The 25,270-nt window shown below is 44.8% G+C and overlaps 1 non-coding gene and 1 pseudogene across 1 annotated transcript; both read left to right on the plus strand.

Annotated features, from left to right (window-relative positions):
* Window positions 1-7,358: 7,358 nt before the first annotated feature.
* LOC118715730 overlaps window positions 7,359-25,270 on the plus strand; it is a 40,553-nt pseudogene continuing 22,641 nt past the window's right edge.
* Window positions 8,447-8,580, plus strand: LOC118715858. The gene has a single exon (XR_004986997.1). It is a non-coding gene; the product is annotated as a small nucleolar RNA SNORA8 (small nucleolar RNA).

The raw sequence follows: 25,270 nt of genomic DNA on the forward strand, positions 1-25,270 counted from the left end.
TATCTATTGAATGGCTCATTCTTTCACATCTTTGCCAACCACTCAGTCAGTCAACCAACCTGATAATGTAATTCATGGTCTCATCAACATATATTCCTGTAAGCAGGGTCTCTTTGAGACATACTACCTGCCTCAACACACACAAAAGAAGTAGGTGGGGGTCATTATCACTGTAATAATTTCATCATTTTATGCCTTTGCTTTCCAGGATACAGGAAAAGTCATTATAAAGTTTCTTTGATTTCATTAGAAAATTTTCAGAAGGAAATCTCCACTTTTTCAATCCACACTTTTAGAAGCATTATAGCTTTGTCTTCCTAATACAAGCTTTTTTTTTTTTTTTTTTTTTTTAGAAATTTCTTTTTTCTTTTCTGTTTCCTTTCGCTGACCTTCAGAGACTGGCCCATAAAAGTGTGCCTGAAGCGCAGCAAGCCAAAACTGAAAAGATACACATATTCATTTCACCTCTGGTTACTCTAATACTTTTAATTCCTTATTTTAAAAGTTACAGAGCAGTATTACTACAATAGAGACTTCTGTTCAAGATCCTGTCTGACAGACTATAATTCAGAGCTTCCTGAGAAAACAATTACGTAACACACCCTAGAGGAGTTTACCACCTTCCCAAAACCCCAAATCCTAGTGATTTGCACCCCAAAATAGATCAGCACACATACCTCACTGCTGCCTAATTTGAGTTCCAGTCACACCTGGATCTTACTTGCATTTCATAGACACTTAAGTTTTGGGGACATTTCTTAGAAGCAGACCTGCTTAAACTTCTATCGGGCTGGACAGAGAGATGGCAACAACATGGCTGGAGCTGAGGCTGCCAGTTTTGAGAACTGACCTCTAAATAGCAAAGGCCCTAATTTTGTCCAAGTTAGGAGGCATTCTCTGTTCAGACCTCTGCATGCCTCTGCCATCAGACAGCTCACACACTGGAGAGCCCTGGTGGAGGTGTCAGGAGACCTTGGACTCTGCCAAGAACCAGACGTGCTTGCAAAATGTGGTGGGAAGAGAACTTTTCCCTTCCAAGAAACAGGGAAGAGGTATGAATCCTCTCCCTAGAAAAAAACAGAGAAGCAAAATGTTATCTAGAATTGATGGTCCAGGAGTATCAGCCTACAAACTCCCCAGCTAGACACCCTCAAAACTTCTTTGTCCTAGTAAAATGACAACAAAATTAATAACTGATTCTCCTTTGCAAAACCCTGATGGTCATGCTTAAGTCTTCTCTTTCTCTCACCTTCACCCCCACCCCACCCTCACATTTTATCCACCATGATTTCATGTATTGCTAACAACACAAGATAGACCCCATGGGTCCACTTCTCTCCACCTCTCCCACCTCCACCCTATCCATCCAGGCGTCTCTCTCCCAGACACCTCTCCCTCGGGCCTCCTTCCACCCATCCTCATGGACCGCTGGGGATGGCTCCTTCACACCTGGGGCTTCTATGCCCATCAGTTCCTGGAGGCGTTGAGCGATGAAGCTCCAGCTGGATCTCCAATGGACCCACCCCCCACTCCTCTGCCCACTGCCACACTCGCTTTCTGTTCCTGTATTTGCCAATTTTCTCCCTATTTGTATGTCTCCTCTACCTGCACTTTCTGTCCCAGAGCTTCACGTGATGTTAAAGTCTCAACTCAGATGTCCCTCCTCACAGAAACCCATCCTCAGATAAGTGTTTCCCTGCCCTCCTGTCCTGGCGGTTTCATGGCATGTGTCATGGAATGTCTGTGTATGGCTTCATATTTGTGTATGATTTTCCTGTTCACTATTGGTCTCTCTTTCCTCCCTTCCCACCTCTATCACCAAAATACAAGTCTTGCCAGATGAAGCTCCTTGCCTGTCTTGTTTACTCTAAATCTCTACCATGGTGGTTGCTTACTAAGTATTTGTTGAATTCATTAACTAAAATAATAGTTAAGTCATTCTTTTGTGTTATAAACTAGCAGATTGGCTCCTGTTTTAAAAAAATTTTCATTGATACTCATGAAGACATCATGGAATGTCATTAATTTTGCCCCTGCAATGTAATTCTCCAGATTAAATTACTCTCCTCCTCTGAGCCTTCTCACCAGTTTTACTCTCAGGCTCTTAATCGCTCTGCAGGACCTTCCCTCGAGGCTCTCCAATTTCTCCTCATCCTCCCAAGAAGCCCGTAACCTTGTTCTTAGCAGGATCTACTGTGAACCTGCAGATGAGTTAGGGCAGGAATTCCATGAGGCAGAGGACTCAAGAGCCTGGGTTTTTTAAGCAGGCCTAGCTTCAGATCTAACCCCTTTCTGGCTAGGTGACCTTGAGGGAGGCCCTCTCTCAGCCTGGTTTCCTTCTCTGTAAAAGGAGGTGACAAAAATATCCCACGGGGTTGTCTATGATGATGCTTCAAGGAGCTTCCTTCCTCCTACAAAGCACTCAGCACAGGGTGTGGTGTGCACTGAAACCTCCGTAAAGACAAGTATTACCAATAATGAAGTCGAAACTATGGCCAGTTGAAATAAGCAGAAGAGCCGTGAAAGGGAACTGAGCTGCATGCAGACGTCGCATTATATGATTTGGGATTTTGTAGGGGGAAAAGACACATGAGGGAAACGGTTATTTATTAAAACTGAATAAAGCAAAGGGGAAATGAAAAATGCCTATCTCCTGGCATGAATGACACAGACAATAGCAATCATAGGGTGCACAGTAAAAGACCAAGCCAAACAGGAAACGGAAGCAAGTGTAGGGGGCAGAAGGTGAAGCCGCTAGGAAGGAAAGAACACCTCATTTCATTGGTGGAAGATGAGCTAATGCAGGGATGTCCACCAAGGTTTCTCACACGCAGGGAGCTCTTCAGTGGTTGGAGGAATGGCAGGGGCCTGGCTGTGCTCCCTTCAGTGGCCCCAGGACCTCCACGGAGACTCTCAGGAGCCATGCTTGCGAATGGAAGGCCTTGGAGGTCTATTTGGCTGTGGAAATCCTTGGGGATACACAGCACCAAGCGCAGAAAGACTGTTTGGAAGGGGCTTATATTTAGAGTGCATACTCGCACGGTGACAGAGGACATGACACAACTGGGCCCAGCCTGGAGTCCTCCAGAAAAGATGCACTTCAAACGAAGGTGGCAAGCCTCCAAAGCCCTAGAGATCGAGTTTATCAGTCCACCCACCCAACGGAACACTAAGCAGCCATGAAAAAAAGATGACTCAGATCCCTACACCAAGTTGTCTAAATGTGAGGTCTAGTGACCAAAGCAAGAGGTAAAACTCTCTACCTCTCCTCCTCCTCCTCTCCACTCTGCACACGAATGGAGGAGATCTGCAGCTAACACCTCCCATCTTTCACTCCATGCCCCAGAGAGCTAGTCACCATGTGCACCATGTATCCTAGAGGGAGAGGAGTTGGGGAAATGCCCCAGGCCTCCTGGACCTTGAACTGCCTACTGCCAGGTGTGGCAGGTACTAGTGCCACCTCTCAGGCTGTTTTCTGGACTTCCATCCTAGGTGGGGAACCAGCAGAAAAGGGGCAAAGAAAGGTGAGCAGATCCATGCTCCCCTGTCTCTGGTCCAGAGCCTCCTCCTGCATCTGGGAGTGGGGATCAGGCAGGCATGCCATTTGGCCTTACCCTAAGCTAACTGCTCCAATTCAGGCATTACCTGTTAAAAAAAAAAAAAAAATATATATATATATATATATATATATATATATATATATATATATATATATATATGTTAAAGTAAAAGTAATGTGGCAGACAGACTACAGGCATGACCTTCAATGATCCTTTGCTCCTGGCATTTGAGCACATGTGTAATCTTCTCCCACTGAATGTAGGGCAAGGTTACATGACCAGACACAGCCAAGCCTCAGCCTCTCTGGGCCTTTGGCCACGTGGTCTCTCTGCACCTCTGCTTTAGGCTCCTCTGAGCCACTGGTAGGAGGTGGTGACCATGCTGTTTGCACATTAAACATCCAACAGAAAGTGATTAGCTACTCCGTGTCCCAATTCCAAATTTCCTGAGGAAAGAATCTGAGTGGTCAGATGAACACTCATGTTCTCTTAGGGAGAGGAATGCAGTGTCCCCTAAGATAAACTGAACCATTGGGACTACACCAGGCAGGGGCAGGACAGGTTGCAAAGAGGAGAGGGGATGGGCATGCCCCAAAGGTATCTATTCCAAGTCCATTCCTTCTTTTTATTAAGAAATAGCAAGGAGCCCTAACTGGTTTGGCTCAGTGGATGGAGCATTGGCCTGTGGACTGAAGGGTCCCAGGTTCGATTCCAGTCAAGGGCATGTACCCTGGTTGCAGGCACATCCCCAGTGGGGGGTGTGCAGGAGGCAGCTGATAGACGTTTCTCTCTCATTGATGTTTCTAACTCTCTATCTCTCCCTTCCTCTCTGTAAAAAAAAAAATAAAAAAAAAAATTAATAAAATATATTTTTTAGAAAGAGAGAGAGAGAAAGATAGCAAGGAAATCTACAACAATGTCCAAGAAGCTTTTAGAGACTTTAGACAAGAGATTGTGTTTGCCACAAACCGTAGAAATCACTAGAAATCTCTTATTTGGAGAGAAATTTAGTAAGTTATTTTAATTAGATATACTCATCTTTTCTCCTTGATACCCTGATCCATACCGGGTTGCTGCTGCCCTCTTGGGCATAAAATAAAAGGTAAAAGGGTGGTTTTGCCCAGTTAATACTCTGCCTCAATCTAACAAGATTCATGGAGCCATGGGATTTGGTATTTACCACGCCAGTCAGTGGACCAGGGTGCACGATAGCCATAACCCAGCTCAGGGAAGAGAATGTGTCCTCCCTGCTCAAAGTAACGGCTACAAAGTATAGGCCCAAGTCCAAGGCAGACTCTGTATCTCATACGCTGATGCTAAAGATGAAACAGACCGTTCAACTTCAATTATACCTTGCTTAGTAGAAACATTATCTCCAATTAGCATAATTATCTAATGAACATTCAAAGGGGAAAAACTAATTACTAGACTCATAGGCTCTCTGGTTGGAAGGAAACTCATGGGTCAGTATAAATGCCTGCCCGCACACCCCGCAGCTAACCCCCACGGATTTTAGGATCCCCTTTACCACGTCCCTCCCAGGTAGATGCCAAATCTTCTTCATATCTCCATTAAAGAGCAGTTTCCATTTCTGGAAAACTACAGTTATCAGGAAATCTTGACTTGAATAAGACTAAAACTTGGCCTCCTTGTAACTCCTACCAATTGGTACACATTTGTCCAAATTTTACGAGTTTCAAAAAAAAAAAAAAAAACCAACAAATCAAAACAAAAAAAAAAAGGCTCTTTGGCATATCAAGAAGAAATATCTTCTTATATTAAAAAGTAAGCTATGCCCAGTGGCAGGTACATGGAGTTGCCCACTCAGCAACCATTCTGCACACCTCCTCCTTCTGGACCAAGAAATCACCGATTTTGCTTCATTATGATTTGGAAGGCAATATGCTCAAGGGACGACATCCCTTCCCCAGCCACAGAAATGAGGTCTAGTCAGGTTTTGAAACTGAAGGACTAGCCGAAACCGGTTTGGCTCAGGGGATAGAGCGTTGGTCTGCAGACTGAAAAGTCCCAGGTTCAATTCTGGTCAAGGGCATGTACCTTGGTTATGGGCACATCCCCAGTAGGAAGTGTGCAAGCAGCAGCTGATCGACAATTCTCTCTCATCAATGTTTCTCTTTATCCTTCTCTCTTTCTCTCTATAAAAAAATCAATAAACTATATTAAAAAAAAAAAAAAAAGAAAGAAAGAAACTGAAGGACCATAGGGATGGTCACAAGACACAACCTGGCCAATGAGATATAAGGGAAGCCTGCTAGGAAACTTCTGGGAAAGTTTTTGCTTCATGACAGCAGTGTGTAATGTGTTTGAGAAGAGCTCCCTGGCTCTAGCCCGCCCACTTTTCCCTGCCTTGAATGTGCTTGTGTGAAGTGTGGTACTTGGAGCAATGGCAATCATTTTAGTACCATGAGGTGACAAACTTAAGGATGAGAAGCCAATTTGCCAACGATGCAGAACTTAAATCTAGAAGGAGCCTGGGCCTCGGATATCACTAAGCTCCTGCTGCTCACCCTGGAGTGGCCTACCTCTGCACATATGGTTTTATGAGATACTCACATCTTTATCACAAACCACTGCTAGTTAAGCTTTCTGTAACTTATAATGGAATATGTTTTAACCAACAACAGCTCACCAGAACTTCAGATCTCTAGGATCCCTCAGCTGAGATTCATATAATATTTCATACCCCCACCTCAGCCCTACCGTCCTAACTTCTCTCCTTACTACAATCCCTATTTGTAAAGTGTGGTGAAGAAAACTCAACCCAAGCCCTCACTGAAGGCTACTCAGAACAGAGCTGTTTCCTTTTCACTTTACCACTTCTATCCCAACTTCACTTTCTTGGCAGCTTTATCTCGCCTTGGGGTTACTGTGACAACTCTGACTCTTTCCCAGATCCTTGGCCTGAGTCTCTTACCTGCCATCCTTGATCAATGTGTCATTCGTACCCAAGCGCTAGACTTTGCATTGGTCTCTGTCATGGGCCAGGTTGCTTCCTAGCCTGTCAACATTGCTTTGGCTTATTCTTCTTTCATCCAGTCTATTAGCTCCCTCACAGCCCATGGCAGCCTGGAAATGTGATCACTATGCTATCAATGTACTCACCCACACAGCTCTGAAAACAACAACAAAAAACACAAGAAAGCAACCAGAGACTAAATGCAAACACAATGCTAACAGTCGGTCTTGACAACGATAACAGCCCTGTCAGTGTCTTCAAAAATACACCAACTTGATACCCATTTGGACTGAACCTTTTCTAGTATTAGTGCCAGCAGGAGAAAAAGGCAGGATTCATCCCCCAGGAGCTAAAATTGCTGAAGAAGGAATGGTGATGGGAGGTCGACATATCCCGCGGGTCATTATTACGGCAGTTGTCAGTCTCCCCATTTGGGGTGTCCTACAATTGCAGCTTGTTCGGTCATGTGCAGCACAACACAAGTTGAAAAGAAGTCCTGGAGAGTTAAGAGCCTTGCTCTGAAAAGACCGTGTTTTATGGGATGCAGGCATCTGCTTCATAATGATAGGACATAGTCCTGATTTATAAAGCAAAGCAAAGATATATTACCTGCCATACTAATAATATATGTTTTTATTCTAGACATAATAATCATATCTGAAGTAAGGAGGTATCTGTAATACCAAGAATTAGGAGGGGATAATGAGAAAGAGAGAGAAATAACAGGGAAAAGACAAATAAATTCTGGAAAAGCAACCAGAATAACTGTCTTTGCATTTCCCAAGATCTGATTTTTCATCTTGCCTACCACATTCAAGTTCATGTCTAACACCCTCACTGCTGCTGTGACTGTCTTCACCACCAACCCCATCACTACCACTACTACCACCAACAGCACCGATATGGGCACCACCATCATCAACGCCATCACTTCCTTACCACTGTCACCAGAAATGAAATGTATGGTCTTCCCTGAGCACTGCCCTGGGTACTCTAAAGGATAAAAAGATTTCTAACGTTAACTTTTAACACCACTTGGGCCTAATATCAAAGTAAAATTTTATTATTCTTTGATACAACTGGAAAGTTAAATAACAAAATGATAATAAAATTGAGTGTCGCTGAGGGCATAACAAGGCAGGCAGGCGCTTTGGTGTACTGACCGCCATTACTAAATGCGTTTCCAGCACTAGAGACACAGGTGTGTGAGGCCAGGTGCTGAGGTACCTCCAGCCGCTCCTCTCAGGCTAAGGCTCTTACTACACAGGTAGGGTTGTTCACCTGCTGCCATTCTCTCACTGGAAGATTGGGAAGCTGGACTTGGTGGGAAGAGGACCAGCTTGATGTCTGAGGACCTGGGAATGAGTGCCCCTCTGCCCCAAACCAGATGAACACCCTTGGACCAGCCACTGCTCTCTGGTCTCAATGTCCTGCTCCACTAATGGACAGGAATGAGGTCTCTGGGTCCCCTTCAGCTCCAACGTCCCTGCCTCAGTGAAAGGCCAAACTCCTCTTTTCTTCCTCCTCTGGGCATCGATGCAAGAGTCTAACCCAATTGTTTTGGTCAGAAAGCCCTCTACTGCTTAAATTATGAAAACCAAATAAAAAACAAACACCTAATTTTGCTTTAAGTGGTGACCTTCCTTACTCATGTTCAGAGGGGGAATTTTTTCTAAGCAAGGCTGGTGAGATCTTCAATGCCTTTCACATGGGTTACCACGACTTCACAAAGCCTTTACCTGAAGAACTAGTTCTACATGAAATTGACTATCAATGGGCTCAATTACCTGGAAGTCCTGAGTCACCATGGACTATAGGAGAGACATGGCCTTCCCACCCCATTCCACTCCCAGCAGAGTGGAATTAAGCCAGGATGGAGAACAAGCTGGGACTTGGTGTCCAAAGCTGCAGAAATGAAAATCCCCTTGGAGATGTTCTCCTGCGTTCAGCAATTTATTCAAAGGACAGTGCAATTTAAATGCAATATCTGGCATCGTTAGTTTTCTTGGCTCCGTGCATGTTAAACCTGATATTTTTACACTAGAGGCCTGGTGCACGAATTCGTGTATGGGTGGGGTCCCTTTGCCTGGCCATTGATTGAAGCCTATAGGGGAAGGGGGCTGGCCAGCCCTGGGGAAGGACCCCAGGAGGTTAGCTGGTAAGTCAGGGGGGTAGGGGGAGGGGATTCAGGAGGTTGGCCAGCCAGAGGGAGAGGCCTCAAGAGGTTGGCTGTGAGTGCACACTGACCACCAAGGAGCAGCTCCTATGTTGAGCATCTGCCCCCAGGTGGTCAGTGTGTGTCATAGCAACTGGTTGACCAGTCATAATGGTCACTTAGGCTTTTATATAGAGATTATTTTAAAAAGAGAGAGATGCTCTCACCCCTCCTCTTTCCTTTCTCTCCATTAACCTGGCTCTCTACCAAGTTATTCTCAGGATCTTGGGAGACTGCAAAAGTGGTTCTTATTCATTGTCCATTGAATATTTACAGACACTGTTCTGAGCACTTTCCATGTATTAAAGTACATAGCACAGGTACATAGGGATTGTTATTGTCCCTATTAATGTTGGGGACACTGAGGCTCAGCAAGTTCAGGGAGTCAAAATCTCAGCTCCACAAACACAGTGGTCCACAGCCCTGGCCGGTCCCTATACTTGAGAAGTCAATGTCTCAAGTGTGGGGCCAGAAAATGAACAAGAGAGCAAATGCGATATTTTCTGCAACAAATAAAAGCAGCGAAAAGAAGAAAGGGTGGAGATCAGTCCCCTTTGTCCAAGGTCACACAGCGCCCAATGGGTGTGAGGCTGGGCCTGGAACCCAGCTCTCTGATTCTGGGCCCACCTCTGGGCACCCATGTTGTTCTTCTCAAAGAGGCTTATCTGTCACTCCAACGTGGCTCTTTTTGGAGGAGTTAACGTGAATTATCACTTTAATTCACTTTATATAATCACTATACACTTTATGTATTACTATATGTAATAACTGGGTGAATGAGAATCCTCTTAGCTACATACATTCTTAAGCTCTGCAGGCAAAGGGATGGGATTTCTGGTTCAAAGGTTTCACAAAAATCACCCTCAAAAGAGAAGAAAAAAAAATATATCGAAAATACAGATTCTTGTTCCTATGAAATTATTCCCAGAAAGATAAAACCTATATAAACTTCTACCAGTGTCTCTACCATCCAGTGCTAAACATGGATATAAATCTTTGACAATTCAGTGGCAGGAAGATGGCATGTTGCTGACCTCCTTTGCATTTTTTTTAAATGATTAATATAGTTTTTCTGAATCCTTATCTTATACTTGTCTCCGACTTTAAGAGAAAATTTGTAAACTCAGCCTGTAGAGCATTCATAAAAGGGATAAGCACCACATATTTCTAACTTAATTACCACACCATTAATACGAGCTCCACACAATGCCTCCGGAAATGGCTTTTGTCTGGGAAACAGAGAAGAGTGTGTGTGGCTTCCTTTCCAAATCAGACAGCTGAGCGCTCGGCCAAGTTGTGTCCCAGAGCACAGACTATCCTATCCCATGTGCCACCCACCCTGGGGAAAGACCTCCCAGGAGCGCCTGTGCCCATGCTTCAGGGCACTGTAAAGGCTTTTGAGAAGAAAGAAACAAGGAGCAGGTCTCCAGTTTGTAGAATGGCTAATTTAAGATGTAGTGGCACAATAATACTTTTCACTTGAATAGCCTTTAAGCTTCATTTTGAAAACAGCAGTAGCCATCTTGAGACATATTTATGGTGAGTTCTCAGCACTCCACCAGTGGGGGTACAAAGCAAAATTCTAAAATAACTACTTATAAAGCTTAAATGAATTTAATTAGGCTGCTAAAAATGAGAAAATGCTAAATTACAAACCACCATAGACATGATTAATTACATTTGCATTATGCACAAAGCTCAGGACTGAAACCAACCCCCCAGCTTACTCCTCCCAGAGGGATGTGTGGTTGCCAAGAAGACAGCTCCCAGCGGAGGCAAACCTAGATCCAGAGTCTGCAATCACAGCAGGGAGGGTTTGATCAGAAAGGTCCCCTGCGGCCTCTATGGCCTTGTGACCACTGAGTGGCTCCTCCTTTCTGGATCAGTCCCTGAAATCCCTCCCTGCAGGCTTCCTGGGTCAGATTCCAAGGTTTCCCAGACACCAGAACCAGCCCTTCATCATTGCTTCCCAGCCCCTCAGGACCCCCACACGCACCGTTTCTGGTCTGTGCCGCCCAGCAGTCATTGCAGTTGGTGCTCACTAAATAAGAGCTGTTTGAGTGAACAGACAGTGACAAAGGGAAGTCTTTCCCAGGGGGAGATGAGAATGACAGACAAGAAGTCCATGACCCATGACATGGGAAAGAGCAGATTATCAAATGGTGTGGAGAGAGGATAATCCTATTTCAAACTTTATACAAAGGTAAGGAAAAAGAACAAATTCTAAAAAGATACTTTCACCTCTCAGCATTCAATGGCGATAAGCAGAGGGCAGATGCAGACCAGGCCTCTTTCCTTCTGTTGGGGAATAAACATTTCTCTAAAAATCCCCAGGCAGCCTTCTCCTGAGTTGGTGCGATGGCCGCCCACAACTGAAAGCAAACTGGGACTGGGAGGGCAGGGCTTGTTCAGCCTCTATCAGTGGGAGAGGGCAAGGCAGAGGGAGTTGGGAATAGGCAACAATGTTGGCCCCGTATCTTCTCAGTCATTTGTTCAACAGGTATTTATTGAGTACCTGCCATGTGCCAGGCAATGTCTGGGCGATGGGCTATAGTAGTGAAACAAAATTCTAGGCCTCATGGAGCTTACGTTCTAACAGAGGTCCAAACAATAAATGTAATAAAATAATAAATCGTAGAGGAGGTTAAGTAAAATAATGAAGGGGAAGCATAGTGAGGAGGGCCAGAGGGTGGGATTGTGAGTCCACACAGAGAGGGAAGCCTCCAGGACAAGGTGCTTCAGACTAAGCGGCTCGCCAGGAGGGCACCTGGGAAGAGTGTTACCAGCAGAGAGACAACAGGGCAATGGGCCTGGGGCAGGAACACCTTGGGCACACCTTGGGCACAGTGAGAGGCCAGCGTGACCTTGCAGGTGAAGACACTGGAGGCCAAGTCGCCTGGGGCCCGGTAGGATGATATGAGTCATCAGGATGCGGGTCCGAGGAAATTGGTGCTCCTTGGGAGGATTTGGAGCAAAAGAGTAAGAGAATCCAAGTTACACTTTTTAAATGGTTTGATTGAGATATATAATTTACAGACAATACAATTCACCCATTTAATGTATGCAACTGAATGACTTTTGGTATATTAAGAGGGTAGTGCAACCATTGTCACTATCTAACTTGAAAACATTTTCATACCCATTAGCAGTCACTCCCTCCCTCCCCCTCCAGCCCTAATCTCCCTCCTGTCTCTGTGGGTTTGCCTCTTCTGAACATTTTACGTAATTACAGTCATAAGACCTGTGGTTTTTTGTGACTGGCTCCTTTCACTTAGCATAGCTTCAAGGTTCATCTACGTTGTATCAATTCTACATTTCTGTTTATTATCAAAAAATATTCCATTGTATTTTCCATACCACATTTTCTCTATCTGCTCATAATGAGGAAGCCAGTTGATGGAGACTTAGGTTGTTTCCACTTTTTGGCTATAATAAATAATGCTACTAGAAGCATGCATGTACAAGATTTTGTGTGGATGTATGTTTTTGGTTTGTTCTGAGGAACTACCAAACTGTTTTCCAGGACGGCTGCACCATCCCGCATTTCCACGGCAGTGTATGATGGTTCCAATGCTTGCTGCTGTCTTTTTTTTTTTTTTTTTTTTAATTATAGTCATCTTTGTGGGTGTAAAATGGTATCTCATTGTAGTTTCGATTTGCATTTCTCTAATTATTAATAATGCTAAGCATCTTTTCATGTGCTTATTAGCCATTTGTATATCTTCTTTGAAGAAAAAGTCTATTCAAATCCTTGCCCATTTAAAAAATTGGGTTATTTGTCTTTTTATGACTTGTGTTTTAAAAGGCTTATTCTAAGTGCTGTGTTGAGATAATAGTGTGTACAAAAAGGATGCATTCATTTTGAAAAATAAAAATTTGTTAAATATCTAAAAAAAAAAAATACTGGAATCAAAGGAGCTGCATCCAAGTTTTGGTCCTCACACTCCACCCTTGACCAGGCCTGGGTTCTTGACCAGGTGTAAGGCCCAGAAAACCACATCCTCTCTGAGTCTCAGTCCTAATCTATAAAATAGGAATGCTGGGCCTTCATTAGGACTTAACACTGAGGGCAGGCTCATAATGAGGAAACCAGGAGGCCGGGCCTTGCACATCCTAGCACACGGTTTCAGTCTTGCACAGAGCAGAGAGAGATGGCTTCATTGTCCTCAAGTCCCGAGAGCCTCAGACACACCTGATGATACTGTGTGCACTGCATTCTGCCCACCGAGTGCCTGAGACCAAATCACAGAAGAGGCATGGAAATGGGTGGTGTGCGGTTTGACCATTTCTAGTTTATATTGTTCTGGAAGCGATGGTGAGTCTGGGCTCGCCATTCCCAACAAGGGATCATAAAATATGAGGAAATGAACTAAGGGGGGTCAGTGCATGAAAAATGACTGTAGACATATTCATAAGGAAGGAACTCAGGAGGAACTACGCTGTAATAGTCAGGGAAAGCTGCTGAAACCAAGGGCACAATAATACCGTGGCCTGTAAAAGAAAGAATTTTACTTCTCTCACACAGGACAGGGCCAAGATGCCTAGTGCAGGAGGTGGGCACCTCTCCGTCCATTCACACTCCCACCTCCGACACTGGCATCGCAGCATGGCTGATGCTGGGTAGACGGACAGGCATGCAGGTTCCAGCCAGCAGGAAGGTTAAAGTGTGGAGGGCTCACTTCCACTGCCACCCAGACCCATGGCTGGTCTACATTGCTCTACTCCATGGCCAACAACCAGGTCACCTGTTCACATCTCACTGCAGGTAGGACAGCCAAGGCCTGGCTGTGACTCTACTCCTACGCAAAGAGAGAAAATGGCTTCTGCCTCTGCCACATACAACACACCGCTCAGGTGGCTATGACTGTGAAGAGCGCTTTCCTTTTTTGTGTAGGTATCTGGATCTTTCTAAAATCTTCATATTAACCCCAGGTGATGTATAAAATAAGGATTATGGCTCTAATCTCGGGTTCTGAAGTCAGACTGTCAGGATGCAACTCAGCCTTACAAACTGGGTAACCTTGGACCAGTGACTTCCCCTCCATTTCCGTCAGCCATATCCTGGGAACAGTAGAGAACCCACCTCGTGGCAGTTGTGAAAATTGAAAGACCGGAGATCTAGCTACAATGTGCTCAGCCACAGTCACTGTGGGTGGATAGTGTTGGATATCACTAGCATTGCCATGATTACCATGATAATTATTAGCACAGACCACCTCATACCAGCCCCTGGTTGTATCTGGGGCATCACTCCCCATGAGCTGCTGTCTTCTTTTTCTTCTCCTTCTTTCCTCCGCCTCAGCCCCTTCAACAAATTCACGTACTTATTATATACCCATGGCTCCTCTCTCTCATCTCTTCCACTGCCCTAATGGCCATTCTCTAACTCCGCCGTCTCCTTCACCTCCCTGCAGTTGTCCAAGATACAGGGGACACTCAGGAGTCCTCCTTGGAGTTAAAAGTGGTGACTAACTCTTATGGCCCTGAGTTATTTAGACCTGATAGCAAGAGTGAAACAGTGCTCCCATTAGAATCCTTGGAACATCCGAGAGCAGTGGTTCTCAACCTTTCTAATGCCACGGCCCTTTAATACAGCTACTCATGTTGGGGTGACCCCCAACCATAAAATTATTTTTGTTGCTATTTCATAACTGTAATTTTGCTACTGTTATGAATCATAATGTAAATATCTGTGTTTTTCGATGGTCTTAGGCAACCCTGCTAGCAGTTCTCAACCTGTGGGTCGTGACCTGTGGGTCTCAACCTGCTGTAGAGCCTAAGACCATCAGAAAACACAGATATTTACATTACGATTCATTAACAGTAGCAAAATTACAGTTACGAAGTAGCAACGAAAATAATTTTATGGTTGGGGGTCACCACAACATGAGGAACTGTATTAAAGGGTCGCAGCATTAGAAAGGTTGAGAACTACTGTCCTAGAGAGATGCTAACCTGAGCTGGTCCCATTCCTGTGCCCAAGTACCCAGGGCTGACACCACATCTTCTATCTACTCCACATCCTCTATCTATCTTCCTTTCATTTCCTCCCTACTTCCAAATGTGGGCAAGCTTGGATGCACACAAGTTGAGGAGCCTCTTAAATAGCTCATTAAAACTATTAAAAGCTGAAAATTGACCTTGGAAAATGACTGTGCAATAGCTTTATTAGATTGCTTGGGGAAGGGAGGGCGGTTAGAAAGCCTGGCTGTCTTACTACTGATTTCTCAGCGCTCTCCATACAAACTTCTAAACTTGGATCTTAAGAATTATTGAGCCCTAGACGATTTGGCTCAGTGGATTGAGTGTCAGTGATCAGACTGAAGGGTCCCGGGTTCGATTCTGGTCAAGAGTACATACCACAGTTGCAGGCTCAATCCCTGTGCCTGGTCAAGGCACATGTGAGAGGCAACCAATCGATGTTCCCCTCTCTGTGTCTCTCCCACTTCTCTTCCACTCTTTCTAAAAATAATAATAATAATAATAATAATAATAATAATAATGGAAAAACATCTTTGGGTGAGGATTAACAACAACAAAAAGAATTATTGAGCTTCTACTGGAGGGGAAAAAAAAGGAAGGAAAGAAAGAAAGGGAAAGAAAGAAAGAAAGAAAGAAAGAAAGAAAGAAAGAAAGAAAGAAAGAAATTTTCTAGCTCTTTCTCCCAGAATTCTGGGAGAAGGCAGAGGCCAGGATTTTAGATTTGGTGGAGGGAGGGTCATTGTTGTTTATCTTTTTGTGAGGATTGGAGATACATAGAGGGTAGAGGAATCTCTATTAAACTGGCCTTTACAATCCTGAAATACATTTTTCCAGACAGACAAGGTCGATAGGACATGGGAGGTGGACAAAACACCTAAAACCCACCTATTAAAGAAAAGCAAAGGACTCAACACATATTTCATAGACAAAGGCACAGAGGCAGTTCTTTGCTCTGTTTTCTAAAAGATGTGTGCATTAGGCACTTGCAGAAAAGAAATGGGCGTGAGCTGAGAAGATACAAGAACAAATGCCCATGTGTGCGTGAAGGGTCCAGGGCTGGCCTGATCCAGTGAAATGGGGTCACAAGCTGGGTTCTAGGCACCTACTAAGAGCGAGGCAGGACACAGTGCTCCTCCCCACCCAAACATCCCATTTTTAATGAGAAGAATGAAAGCTGGACCTCCATGATACCCTCATTTCTAGCAGTCCCTGAGGCTTATTGGATCAATATTATCAGCATTTCCTGAGCACCAACTATGTGCCCCAGGACTGCCCTAACCACGTCATTTGCCATTTTTGTCTCCACAGTGGCAGAAGTATCATGTGCCCCGCCTTCCAGATAAGGAGACTGAGACTTAAAGAGGGAAGGCAACTTGCCCCAAATCAGAGAGCCATAAAGGAACAATACCATGTTCAAATCCACCTCCTCCGAGGCTCAGCTCAACGTTTTACACTGTGTGGGGTGGGTGCGGGTGTGGACACATATGTGCTAACAGGAGAAACGTGGCTTGTGACTTCCTTTCAGTTTAGTCACCCAATCGTATGTCTCCCTCTCCCCCTCCCTGTGTCCTTCTCTGGATATTCCCAGTACCTAGTCCGGTGCTGAGGAGTGAGGATGGAAGATGAAGAAAAGGACCTTCTCCCTCTACTAGTCAGACTCTGCGCCAATTCCATTTTGTGGAGGATCCTGGCTACCACTCCCCGAAGGCACTGCATCCTGCCTAGGCTTCTTCCAAACCTGGGGAGCCCTGAGGGCTCTGCACTCAGGCTCCTCCTCCAAGGAGTGGCTGGACTGAGAGTTGCCACACTCATATGCTGGAGTAACATGATGCCAAAACTAGATACTCCGTGTGGATAGCAAAGTATGCCCATCAAAGGGGGGAAGGACACTCATTAGAAGTCTAGATTTGATGGGTGCGTGTTTCTGAGTTAGTTCCTCTTTGCTAAAATCCATTCTTGTTTTATTTTCATCTCCTCAACCCCCACCCCCCCAAAAAAGCGCCTTCGCCAACACCACACACACACACACACACACACACACACACACACACGGAGAAGGAAAAGCATGTCTTTCTAATATCCTAAGAATAGGGGTTTCAAACCAGCACTGGCACAGTTTGCATGTGTGGCTCCTCAGAACTCGAGTTCCCATTGTCCAGGTCGCATCCTCCTCAGCCTGAGCCCTCGTGGCCATCAGCAACCATGAAACCAGCTGCTGGTGGTCAAGGAACAGCCTGCGAGGTCCTTCTCCTGACCCTCTGAGCCCCCAGGACAGGTGATCACCATTGCCAGAAGCCCTGTAAGCTGTCCCCAAACAGGAAAGCAGGAGTGGGTCACAGGGATGCTCACGTTCTGGGGTGGCGCTGTCCTCAGGTGAGCAGAAGAGCCCCCACGCAGGAGACTGTGGCTCAGATCTGGTCTCCACTTCCCGGCCATGGGGCCCTAGACATGCGTACTCACTCATCCCTTGCATGCCTCAGTTTCCTCCCTTTGAAAAGCAATATGACTCCATATTTCTAATTAATGGTTTGAGGATTAAGTAAAATAAAATAACATACATGCTGCATGGTTGTGGGTGATATTATTATTTCTATGCAAATTGCGTCTTTCCTCTACAGACTCAAAATTCTCCCTAAGCCCATTTCTTTTGAAATTTAATTTAAAGAAATGAAAACTTACAATGAAATACCACTTCTCATCTATCAAGTTGGAAAAATCCAGAAGTTTGACAATAGAGTCGGCTGTGGAGGCTCTGGGAAATGGCCGGCTCTCTCGTGGCCAGGGGGCACACTGCTACAGCTCTAGACATGCGTACTCATGCCTTGGAGGGGAATTTGGTAACATCTAGCAAAATCACACATGCCCTTATCCTTTAACCCGACAAAGTCACTCCTAGCAGTCTATCCCAGAGATATATTGCAAAAATGCACCAAAAGACATGAGAGACATATCAACTAATTGCAACATCTGGACCTTATTTGGATCCGGATATGAACAAACAACTTGCAATTACAAGGCAGGGAAATGTGGACACTGACTGGGCATTTGATAATTCTGTGAAATTATTATTAACTAGAGGCTCGATGCACAAAATTCATGCAAGGGGCTCAGCCCTCACAACTGCAGCTTCATCCGGAAGGTCGTCCAGAGGATGTCCAGAAGGTCATTCAGCTGTCCAGTCTAATTAGCATATTATGCTTTTATTATTATAAATACTTTTAGGTGTGATCATGGTATTACAGTTATGTTTTTCTTTAAGTGTCCTTATCTGTTAGAGATACTTTCTGAAATACTTATGAATGGAATACAATGTCTGGGATGATCTTAAAAATAATCTATGAAGTAGGAATGTGTGGGTGACAGGTATTTGAGGGTCTATTACAGTGTCCTATTTTTATGTTTAAACTAGAGGCCTGATGCACAAAGATTTGTGCAAGAATGGGCCTTCCTTCCCCTGGCTACCAGCACCATTTTTGCTCCAGACAAAGCCATCTTTTTGCTCTGGCCCAGAGCGGCTTTTCTGCCTTCCCATGCTGCCCAGAGGCCCAGAGTGGCCAGGGGCAGGGAAGGACATATGCAAATTAACCTGGCATCTTTTTGGGTTAATTTGCATACTCACTCCTAATTGGCTAGTGGTTGTTGTTGTAAAGGTACAGTCAATTTGTATATTATTCTTTTATTAGTGTAGATGTTTCCATAATAAATTAAGATATAGAAAAAGCTGAAATCCCCTTAATGCTATTTAATCCTAGGACCCTCCCCTTCTCCAGGTAACTGCTGTTATAGGTTTGCTCTGAAGTCTTCCAATTTTCTGGGCAGTTAAGTACTATACACATACTCACAAGGGATAAAGGATAGTATTTTTTAATAACTGCACTTTTATCCCATTTGTATCAGGGGTATCATCCTGACACATTGTCTTACCTCATGCCTCCTTCCAGTCATACATCTTAGAGACAATCCATGTAGCCCAGAGGCCTGATCCTTTCTCCCACTGTTGCACAGCCTAGCATGGGGAGGGTGTACTCCAAGTTACTTACCCATCCCCATAGTGATGGACATCTATGTTGTTTCTGATTGTTTTATAACTATCACCATTGCTTCAATACATATCCTTGGGTGTGTCTCCTCATACAAGAGAGAGTGTATCCATAGGACAGACAGTAAGAAATGGAATCAAGTCCTAGGTTGTTTTCAGCTCTGTGTTCATAGACACTAACCCTGCCTTCCCTGTACCCTGCTTTCTATCACGAAGATCTCGAGGCCTGTTTTCTCGTCAAAGGGCCACTCAACAAAGAGGAGATGCTATTTTTATTGTTATTGCCAGCATTCCTATTATTCCATCCTTTTGTCCCCACCTTCTTCATCTTTAGAGCTATCTGTCTAGGCTCACATCTCTACCCCTTGCCTTGTGATGTGATCAGCTCAGCTCTTCCCCACCCCCATGGCCCTCTCCTCCCTTTCTCTGCAGGACCACTTGCCATACACCTGAACCCTCTGGGCTCTCATCATGGCCCCTTGCTCTCTGCCCTTCGGCCACATGGGCCTGACTCTCTTCAGATGTTCTCTGAGCCCTCCAGGCTTTTCACACACTGTTCCCTGTGCCTGGAATGCTCCTCTCCTGCCCCACCTAGTGGCCCAGCTTATTGTTACCTCCCGAAGGCAGCCAGGCCTGGCTTCCTGCTCTGGAAGGGCTCCGTGCCTTCCATGATGGCACTTAGAACAAATTGTTTATTATCTCATTAAGGTCTGTCTTTCCTGTTAGATCTCAAGCACTATGTGGACAGAAATTGAGTACATTTTTGCTCACCACTGTACACCCAGCATCTATCACAGTGCCAAGAACATAATAGGCCTCAAACAATAGCTATTAAATGAATGAATCAATAAGTGAAGGAATTATGGAATACTTGCTCATCCATGGACAACTCCCTTTGTTTGCACAGTTTCTCTTGACCTCCCTCTTCTATGAAATAACAGCTCACCCACGCGGTCCAAACCATGAGGTCCACTGTCATTTGGACCTCGTGGGTGAACTGTCATTTGATAGAAGAGAGTAGGAGAAATCCCAGCCCTTAATGGGGCTTCTAGCCGGCAATCCTCTCACAGCCCCTTTGCATATCTGAAGTTCCCTGTTTTAACAACATAGAGGTACCTTCCTGACACACTCCCCTGGCTGGAAGAGAAGTGTCATGGCTGCCCCTCAACTCCTGCAGCACCTCTCAGAGCATGGTTAGTGTTTAACCCGGGATCCTACCATTCGGGGTCAGGCCTCTGGGGCTATTGCACCAGGTGGTCAGAGTCTGGATCTGAGGTGTCTCTGCCTCCCCTGGGCCTGATGGCTGCACATCTCCTAATGAATATTCAATAGCACATCACTGAGCGAGACAGAATGAGCGAAGGAGTGACTGCAGGGGCCTTAAAGACCACGTCTCTTCTAACTGTGGATCCCGTTGAGTGCTGGTCCAAAAGCTAGAACATACCCCAAAGTACTGACACACACACACACACACACACACACACACACACACACACACAGAAATCCCGGTAGTGCTGCTTCCTCTCCGCAGCTCATTCCACATCTGCCCGAATGGACTGCCATCCCGAAAGGCTCTTTATTCCCGCAGTGCAATGTGCGCCAGCCTGCCTTTGCACAGTCCCGGAGGTGTTTTGTGAGCAGCATCTTCTCTCCATGCAGTTCCTTCTGTAACTTAGATGCCAGGATGTTTAGTGCCAAGTTTTTCCAGGCAAACGCAGCAACTTTTGTGGCTGGCATCATCCTTTTCTTCCTCTTATTCACCTTTATTTTTCCCCCTTTGAAATCCTATTTCATAAATTTTTATTTTAGGAATCCTTTTCGGTAAATTGCTTCAAATTCAACCAAGAAAGAACAAGCCAGGTAAGTATCCTGACTAAAATTTTGCATCCAGCCTCCACTGGGTCTACCATTTAAACAAATTAAAAAAGAATTTGGAAAGAATCTGAAGATCAAAATGACTTTAGGCAACAAGTGCACCTTCAGAGATGTGCAGCCTTCTTTGGAGAAATGAAGGACACCAGGGCAGGGACAAGATGACCTTGGAACATGGGTGGCAGAAAGTAAGGAAGTGCTCAGAGAATGAGGAGGAACATGCTGAAATATGGCCCAGCTTGAGGGGCCGAATCTGAGACAATGTCAACATCCCAATCAGTTACGGTAATTAAGAGTATAACCTATTGAATAAAATAAGAATGAATAAGCCCACACTCCATTAATTTATTAATTAGTCGGGGGGAAAGCTGTCTTCCTTACAGCCGAACGACAACAAGAAATATAAAAGAAATGATGGAATTGGAAAATCACCCTTTGGCAACCCCCATATTAATAACTTTCCAGCAAGATTCGCCCATGAATAAGAACGCTGGTGGGGAGAGTCTGGGAGTAGCACGGTCTCCAGTAGCACCATCAGTAAAGGAAGGATGGACACCATGATGTGCTGAGAAACAGCAGCATCCTTCCCATGGCATTTCTGCTAAAGAATCATAGCCTGAAGTCTAGCCCTGGGGAAACAGACACATCCAGGAGGACGGCCATCCTAGAAGATAACGGGCCTGGGAACTGTGCGTATATAAAGGGTGAATCCTACTGCATAAAGATAATACCTCGGAAATGCCACTGTCAGGGAAAACAAAGAAAAACTAGGAACTAATCTGCTCTGAAACAGACTGAATAGACAAGCCAAGGAAATCCAGCATGTGATACAGGGTTTTCTCTTTCTAGAAAGAACATTGTTGTGATAATGGGCACCACCTGAATAAGATTTGTACAGCGGCAGTAATGTGGCATAAATGTCATCTCCTGGTTTTGATAACAGTATTATGGATATATAAGAGTAATCTTGTTTTTAGGAAATAGACACTTTAGTATTTAGCAGCAAAGGGGCATCATATCACATCTACATCTTACAATTAAAAAGTAGGGAGAGAGACAGATTAAATGGATGGATGGATGGATGGATGGAAGGATGGATGATATTAAAATAAAATAAAATAATAAAATAAAATAAAATAAAATAAAATAAAATGGAGACGAGGTTTGAAGATTCTCCTAGCAGGAAAAAACAAAAACAAAAAAAAAGCGCAAGTTAAGTCCCATAAGCAAACCTCCTTATCGAGCTTATTTCATGATTGTAAGCAAAACTTAACTTGGGCTGTTTCTTATAAATGCCTCTAATAATCCTAAACAAACCTTAAGTCACCTTCCTAAAATGATATAGGAATCACTGTTAACAACCCCTTTCATCTGGAAAACGCTACTGAAATAACCAATCACTGAAAAGGTTAAACAGCTTCCTCATTTTCACAGGAAGAGCCATCCTGTAATGTCAGGCCTCTGAGCTTCATGTCACTTTTGAGTTTGTTCATCTTCATGAATGTTTTGTTTCTTGCTCAATAAAAATATTCATGTCTAGTAAAGCTCTCTGAATCTCCTTTTGACAATGGATGGACGGATGATAGATAGGCGGACAGACAGATGACGAGGTAAAATGTGACATCTCAATGACCTGGATGAAGGGTACATGGGAACACTTTATGCTATTCTTTCCATTTTTTTTTGTACATCTGAAATTATGTCCAAGTAGAAATTAAAGGAAAAACTCTTAGAAAGCGGGAGAGAGAAATTTTGCATGCAAAGCACCTGCCCTGACAGGTGGACATCCCCTGATCTTTATAACCCTGAGGGGCAAATTGCCCTACTCCCTGAAGCCTACATTAGCCTCCCACAGCACTCTACTTTCGGTAACACAAATTTAAATCCTTTCCACTATCACTTAAACCGTCTCTATTCTGAATGTAGTCCAGTAAAACCATAGAGCTGTAAAATGATCCTCTCTCCTGGCGTCACATTCCTGTCCCTCATGGCTCAGCTCCCGCTTGTAATTCTACATGGATTTGTGTCATCTTTGGGTCCATGTGTGTCTCTCCCGCTGTATCACATGCTTCTGAAAGGCAGGGATTGTGTCTGGTTCTGTCGGACATGGTACCCTTAGTGCGGGGGTCCAATACCAAATGAAAACGGAGAGCCCAGGTTCAAAAATGATTAGGAATTTCAAGATGGCAGCCATAGTGCATTAAACCGAGCTCAAGTCCTGCCAACCACAGTGCCCTTTTCGGATGCCCAGACTGCACACCCAAGGAGCTGGGCTGCTAGCACAGCCCCGGTGCAGAGAGGAAGCCCAGTAGACGTTTGCCTCACAAAGGGATGGATCAGGAAAAGCTCCTTGAACACAGTTCCAGCCGGTATAGAAAGATCAGGTCTCCTGCAGCCAATATTTTTATATGAATAATGGACATGGGCCTTCATAAACCAACCCTGAATGGAGTCTGGACTGCAGGGAGCGCCCACTCCCGCCAGGCAGCAGGGGCAGGGAGTTCTTTGTGAGTTTTTTTTTAATTTTTTAAAATAATTATTTAAAGTATTACAAATAGTAGTACATATATCTCCTTTTTTCCCCCATTGACCTTCCCCCAGCCTCCCCTACCCCCTGTCCCATGCCCTCATCCCACCCAACCCCTCCCTCAGTGTCTTGTGTCTACTGGTTATACTTATATGCATGCAAACAAGTCCTTTGGTTGATCTCTTTCCTTCCCTCCCCAGCCCTCCCCAGCCTTCCCACTGTAACTTGACAGTCTGTTCGGTGCTTTACTGCCTCTGTATCTATCTTTTTGTTCATCAGCTTATAATGTTCTTTATTTTTCATAAATGAGTGAGATCATGTGGTATTTTTCTCTCACTGCCTGGCTTATTTCACTCAGCATAATGCTACACATCCCCCTCCCTCAGCAGCGACCTGGGACATCACCCTGGGCCCCCCAACCTCCTTCCAGGAGCACAGCTCCTCCTGCTCCCCCTGTTTCTGCGCCTCCTGTTTCCCGCCCCCTCCTCTTCCAACTCAGCCCTGGTGCAGAACATTCTGAGGGATGCCAGCCCCTGGATACCGTCCCCCTTAACAATTCCCGGCTCTGCCAAACTGGGCACTGAGGAAAAGCCACCAAGCCCCTTTCCACTTGTGACCTACATTGCCACTGGTTCCATGGACTGCGCATTCTGCAAGTAGAGGGGGAAACGTTACTATGACAACAGCTCCTGGAGCTGCAGGGATGCAAAACACCTACTTAAAAAAAGTTCACTTACCCATATGGCAAACGGACTTCATTAGTTGTTTCTAAATCAAATATTCAAACAAGGTGGGCTGAAAGGAGAATATTTTTAAAGGGCTAATTCAGATTGTGGCACCTAGGGCTACCTGCTAAGAAATCAAAAATAGAGTGCCATTGGTTTTTTGTTTTTGTTTTTATAAAGACAAATATTTTTGAAAATTGGCAGTGTGCTCACTGGCTCACGTGAACTTCCCCATAAGAGGAGAAAACAGACATCTACTCTTTCTTCTGAAAATCCCGGTCTTTGGTGGTTCCTATCAGGGTCCTTCCACCCCTCCACCCAGCAAACGCTGTGCGTGACAGAAAGAGAATGAGGTTCTTAGGTCTGAATTCCAGCTTTGATTTGCAGCTATATGGACTGATTTCCAGACATGGATCCATGAATGATCATCATAAAGAGGCAGTTGTGCCAAAACCAGTTTGGCTCAGTGGTAGAGCATCGGTCTGCGGACTGAAAGGTCCCGGGTTCGATTCCAGTACATTGGCTGTGGGCACATCCCCGACGGGGGATGTGCAGGAGGTGGCTGGTTGATGTTTCTCATCGACGTTTCTGGCTCTCTCTCTCCCTTCCTCTCTGTAAAAAATAAATATTAAAAATAAATAAATAAATAAATAAATGAGGCAGTTGTAATAAGCTCACTCTGGCCAGTTGTAATAAGATCATGAGACCTGGGTTAACTCACTTTCCCCCCCTCAAACCTCATGGCATGTGTTTTTGGCCGTATCAGAGTATCACTCTATTTATGAGCTGTGTGATCTCAGACAAGTCATGTCTCCCATGAGGCCCAGTTTCTTCACAGGAGACATTCCATTATCCATTCATCCAAATGTTCACAAATGTTTCTTGAGCAATCGCCATGTGCCTGAAGCAATAACACCTCCCTTGGGGGTTGTGTGGCCTGAGACTACTGTGAGGGGTCAAAATCAATGAAGAAACAAGGACCACTCGTTACTGTCACTCCTTTTCCGGAGCCCGTGTCCCAGCCCAGGTGAGTGACAGCTCCTCTGACTTCCACACACCAGGTCAGGTGGGATTGGGGATGCAGTCACCACCTGATTGGATTGGCTTACATGATTGACTAAGTATCTGTGTCATCCACTTACACTCTCACACGGTTCCATCCCAGCCCTGTGCCCCCAGGACCTGGCACCAAAGCTTCCTAAGTCAGAGCCTATATAATTAAAGTGGCCACTTGAACCAGTGTCAGGAAGTAGTTTCACATTTTTCCTTGGGTGATCAATGAATTTAAATCACCTTCCAGGAGTGGTTCCCCAATTCCCATTGAGAGAGGTGTTAAGGAAGGAGCACTCTTGTGTAAGTGGCTGCACTGGGAG

The sequence above is a fragment of the Pipistrellus kuhlii genome, unplaced genomic scaffold (genome assembly GCF_014108245.1).
Source record: "Pipistrellus kuhlii isolate mPipKuh1 unplaced genomic scaffold, mPipKuh1.p scaffold_m20_p_11, whole genome shotgun sequence".
Classification (NCBI taxonomy): domain Eukaryota; kingdom Metazoa; phylum Chordata; class Mammalia; order Chiroptera; family Vespertilionidae; genus Pipistrellus; species Pipistrellus kuhlii.